A 5,710-nucleotide genomic window follows, 5' to 3' on the forward strand; every position below is an offset into this window, starting at 1 on the left:
CAAAACATTTTACCATATTAATCACGCAAAACTCCATTAAATTGTCAAAAAGATGAATAATTGTTCTCGTCGCCATTAATCAATCGATTACTTTTTGTTTCAGACCGAAGGAAATCCTAACATGGTAACCGAGACAGTCAAAAGTTTAATAAATTGTTGTGTTTTGCATGTGTTGAATTGTCTTCCGTTCTCATTGTACAGACGGTATTTCAGGACTTGGTTAAAAATATTCCGTGCTTATGACACCAGGAATCTGGTGCAGCCTTTGTTAAATTCACCATCTCATTAAAACACAACGGTAACTCCTGCTCCACTCTATCATACAACCCCAACTAGTGCCCCTCATTTAAAGAACCTTAACTAGTGCCTCCCACTATTGTACAACCTCAAGTGTGGATGTGTTTATTTGGCTATGATATTTATGTAATAGCAGCCTCCAATCCCTCCATGTCTTTGGAAAGTTTGTGAGTGGCGAAAGTCGAATCGCGCCCTGACAATACTGGAGCATCAATGTCCGGGTTCAGGCCACTCGACCACGCTCCATCCCAATGTTGCCTCATATAAATTGCTGACTTATCGCAGGTGTGACTATGGCGACATCGTTTTATCCACATGAACGGATTTTATTGGAAAATATCTCGCGCACACAATACAGGGAAATGGACTTCACATGTGTGTATTTCATAACATCTTTCACCATTCAGTAACCAAAGAAGTAAAACACTCACAACGACGAAACAACACTCGCACACTCTGCTTTTCATCTGATCATTTCACCAACAACATAAAAAGGTTAAAGTTCACATGCAAACTGCATGCGAAAATGAGCATTGTGATCACAGGCCCAAAGACTGTGTTCATCACTCATTTTATTCAATGCCCAAGGTATTGGACAACACTGGTCTGTGTCACAATGGATTGATTGGACGGACCGTGTTCTGCTGAACCCCAGGACTATACATTCTTACAACAAATAAAAATAAACCTGCCGTGGAAGGATGTCGGATCGGTTTTCTGATTGGTTTTCTGGAAGGAACAAATCAATTGGGCAGAAAAATCCACTCCAGCCGAAAGAACAAAAAATAGCTCGGTGCGTTTAATGACGAAATGTCAGAAGTGGGATTTGAACCCACGCCTCCATAAGAGACTGCAATCTGAATGCAGCGCCTTAGACCGCTCGGCCATCCTGAATACATAGGTTTGTATTTTACTGACCCTGATTTTTCCAAAAAGGCCAATGGATGTTTCACTCTCTGGTTCTCGGTTCATCCTGCTGGAAGGCCGAGTGACCAAGTTCCCACCTCCCCGGATTTTCCTGTGCCTGTGCTCGGTGTTTTGGGACGTTTGGTCGGGCAGTGGAATATTGTCTGTGACTGGTTTCGGTGCTTTCCATATCAAAGATTTGGATGAGGGAACCAATTATAACATTCCCAAGTTTGCTGACGACACAAAACTAGGTGGGATCGTGAGTTGTGAGGAGGCTGCAAAGAGGCTTCAAAGCGATTTCGACAAGTTGAGTGAGTGGACAAATACATGGCAGGTGTAGCATAATGTGGATAAATGTGAAGTTATCCACTTCAGATGGAAAAAGAGAGGCAAAGTATTATTTAAATGGTGATAGATTGATGTAAAAAGGGATCTCTGTGTCCTTGTCCACCAGTTACTGAAAGGAAACATGCAGATGCAGTAAGCAGTTAGGAAGACAAATGGTATGTTGGCCTTCATTACAAGACGATTTGAGTTCAGGAGCAAAGATGTCTTACTGCCGTTCTCCAAGTCCTTTGTGAGACCACACCTGGAATATTACGTGCAGTTTTGGTCTCCTTACCTAGCGTACACCAACCGTATCCCTTACCTACCTTATCAACTCATCTCCTTGGAAAGGTGCAAGACAACGCCGGCCTATCATGCCTCATTTGAAGCAAGTGAAACTCACATTTGCTGCCAGTTTCACCTGCCACCTCCTTCTGCTTCTGTCTGTTATTGTCCTCCAGCTTCCTCTGTTCCTCCAGATACCGAGGGAATTGGATGTTCGAAGCAAATACAACAACTGAAAAAAAATCGCTCCCAGGAAAGCAAGGGGAGGGGAATAACGATGTAGGTCATCGAGAGACGATGGATTTTGCAGATGCCAGGATAAATAAACACAAAGATCTCATCTCCCTGCCTCTTTTAGCTACTGAACATCTTAATGCACAAGAGATGTTCTCACTGCTCCAGGACAACTATCTCGAGTCGCACTGTCCCTCCAATCCTGCACACGTTGCTTAGCTTCGAAACTGTCCATCACCTCTGTGCTCGCTCACCAACATTGGCTCCCGGTCCGCCAATGACTCGATTTTACAATTCTCATCCTTGTGTTCAGATACCTCCATAGCATCCCCACTCCGTATCGCTGTAACCTTCGACAGCACGACAACCCTATGAGATCACTGCATACCTCAAATTATGGCCTCTTGTGCACCCCTGATTTTAATCGCTCCACCATTGACGGTCTTGCCTTCAGCTGCCTGGGCCCCAATCTCTGGAATACCCGACTTAAACCCCTCCGCCTCTCTCTCCTCATTCATGACGCTCCTTATAATCGACCTTTTCTGACTAAGTTTTAGTTCACCTGTCCGAATATCTCCTTTTTTGCACCTGTACTAAATTTTATCTGATTAAAAATGTGGTCTGTCTCACGCTGACCTTCAGCCCAACCGAGCCCATTCCCAGCACTCGTGACCTGCAAAGAGTGGTTGCAGATTTCACTGTTTCTGATGACGCGGATAATGAGTTTGTGTCATTTCAGTGTGTGGTTTCGGACTGAACCCAGTCGGCATTACATGTACAAGCGGGATGAGAACAGAAACATGTCCTGCAAGAACATCAAGGTTCCATCAGTCCAAGTCCTATTGCTGCTGCTGTGTTGGATTTGACATAGAATGGCTCAAGGGAAGATAGTGTGCGCTACATTGATAACAGGGATAAAAGTAAAACGTTATATTTCTTATACCCAAGTTGACCGAGGCGCCCAGACATAAACAGTGTATTGGTACAGGTACAAAGTGTTTGACTATTCGAGATGTGGAAAGTGACTTGACACTTTGGGCTGCTTGACAGATCATCAGTGAGTTCAATCTGGATTGAACCTGCTGAGTGAGCAGGATCAGGTCGGAGGCTGGTGACTACACCCTGTGGATTATCAGGGATGAAATGGAACTTCGGCGGGGCGGAATTACAGGCGGCGGCACATCGGCCGTCCGTTTTGCACCCCTTGACTTCAATGGAAAGGAGAATTGAGTGGGATGTATAATAGGTGGCCGATCCCCTACCGCCTGTGTTGTGTCCTGGTCGAAGTTGAATTTTACCCCCATTGTTTCTGAGTTGCTTTCACCAGGGGTTTCACTCTTTACACCTTTAGAATCTGCTCCTTTAGTAACTGTAGGGCTGAGACAACTGGTCGAGTAGCGGGGTGCGGAAATCTCGGGCCCACAGGCGGGTTTGTTCTGTCTCCAGTCGGATTTAATTATTGAGTCGAAAATCAAGCGCTGCCACCTTGTGGTTCAGAGATCTGCTCTCCCTGAGAGTGGCGCTCATCGCTGGGAGCGCCCATTCGTGGATTCAGCCCTGACATCAACAGCACTTGCAGAATGAAATTGTTCTATCACAAGTTGTTCTCAGACAGACTGTCCACACAATCGCAGGGTCTCCCATCGCACACTATTTCCCCCGATAATTACAGAATTCAATGCTCCCTGAAAAAAAAACTGGGGGTGAAATTGCTCTTCGGCAGTCGTGGAAAAAGAGCGATAGTGGAAAATTAGCGATGGTGGAAAATGAGTTGTAACCACGTGTTGCATTGAATAGAGCATAATAAGGAAAATAGGTTAAGAATACAAAGGTCAGTATTAATGTATTATGATAATGCATTCTGTGTTACATATGGTTTAGATTTGGTCGTTAGAAATCCACAGGGGAAGGTGTCAGGTTAATGCAATTTCATGAAGCATCAAAGGCTTTGTCTAAATATTATAGCTAGTTTGGAGACAACGTGTCTTACTTTCAACTGTTATTGTTCTATTAAAGTGTGATATTTTTAACCATACACAATTGTCTCATCTTCTCCATCAACAAAACAAACATTCCAGTCAGAGCTTGTTATGGTGAGAGACACGGAAAGGGTTCATTTATGGATCCTTGTAAATCACTGTTGCACTATATTTAAAGATACAAACTGAGTGGGAATGGCACTAATTGGTGTTAAACACAAAGACAGCCGTGCATTGAAGGAATTAACACCAAAATGCGAATTTCTGCAAAAAAATGTATTAACATTTGATTATTTCGCCGTAACGCTGACGGAGAAGGAGAGAGCAGACATTCGGAGGAAAATGCAAAGTCGTCATTTTTTTGTAAAGAATATAATTCTAGATTCTATTAAATATATCAGAGTGAAATTGGACTCAATCTGAATGTAGTTCTGATCTTGGATTTGGTTTATTTCTCCATTACTCATATTTTACTTTAATATGAAATAATACCGCTATTTGTAACAATAATAGAGCAGGACAGTGCTGCGGGACCCTGTCCAGTTGGTAACACAGCGGAATGGGTCAGAGTACATTGTGCTTTATTACAGGATCCAGCAGGTCACTGGGAAGGTTAGACGTGATAAAGATATAGGAGCAGAAAGGTGCAAAATGATTTTACACTTTAATTTGGTTCAATGCATTTTTATCTGTAAAAGGTTTAATCGTATACTTAATTGAATGGGTTCTTTTTCCAAATGAAACTTCAGGTACAAACCATTGCATTATAAAGAAAATAATCATTTATTTGTATTAATTCACTAGAAGAATTGACATTACAATTTAAAGAACATCTTAGGTTTGTGTTCGATTTAAAATTGCTTCACTAACAATAAAACAACACATTCTGAATTCCCAAAATGCATAACCGTTTGGAAATTAAAAGTTATATAGTGATATTGGCTCAAGCTTGCCGGGAAGTTTCCAGGTATTTTGATGGATACCGTTGTAATGTAACCAGTTCATCTGCTTCACAGGCAATCTGTAAACCTGCATCGAGGCATCAAGCTGGGAGGTAGTGAACAGTCATGATGATTCCAGGCAAGGAAGCAAAAGACGAGGTTGGAGCAGTCGTAGCGGATCCGTGTCTCTCCCCAAGCAACTTCTGCCCAGCTTTTAAAGTCCTTTTTAACACAGAACCACACCTTTTGGACGGTGACTTGTCAACAATAGGTTCCTACAAGTACAACCCACGATTGATTGGCACTTCACTTGTTTACTCTCAGTGTCCACAATGCAACCAAGTTAAATCGGCAGGTGTTCAAACGACCTCTAGCCCTCCTGGAATCGTTCTTTTTGGTATGGTGATTTATCCTCTGCTGTGTTATCTTTTACAATATGTCGTCAACAGTCTTTTTAAAAGTCCTTCCACCTTTTAAGATTCCAGTTCCTTCAGATATGCTGAAGCCGATTTAATAACAGGCTTTCATTTATCAGGTGAACTTTTACGACACAGAACAGCTGTGAAACTCCTGTAGTAATTAATGGTCAGGGTCAGGTACGCAAGACTGAGTGACTTTATTGTTCAGCTTCCAGGCATCACCTTTAGAACTGTCAAAATTAAATCCACAGGAGTGTTACCCCAGAACAAACATGAACTGTCTGGCCTGCTTCACCTGCTGCTTTTCTGCGAGTCAGCA

At 42.6% G+C, this 5,710-nt stretch overlaps 1 non-coding gene across 1 annotated transcript; it reads right to left on the bottom strand.

Moving 5' to 3' along the window:
• Positions 1–1,108: 1,108 nt before the first annotated feature.
• On the bottom strand, positions 1,109–1,191 carry trnal-cag (transfer RNA leucine (anticodon CAG)). Its single transcript has one exon. It is a non-coding gene; the product is annotated as a tRNA-Leu (tRNA).
• Between the last annotated feature and the right edge of the window lie 4,519 nt (positions 1,192–5,710).

The sequence above is a fragment of the Heptranchias perlo genome, unplaced genomic scaffold (genome assembly GCF_035084215.1).
Source record: "Heptranchias perlo isolate sHepPer1 unplaced genomic scaffold, sHepPer1.hap1 HAP1_SCAFFOLD_54, whole genome shotgun sequence".
NCBI classification, from domain to species: Eukaryota; Metazoa; Chordata; class Chondrichthyes; order Hexanchiformes; family Hexanchidae; genus Heptranchias; species Heptranchias perlo.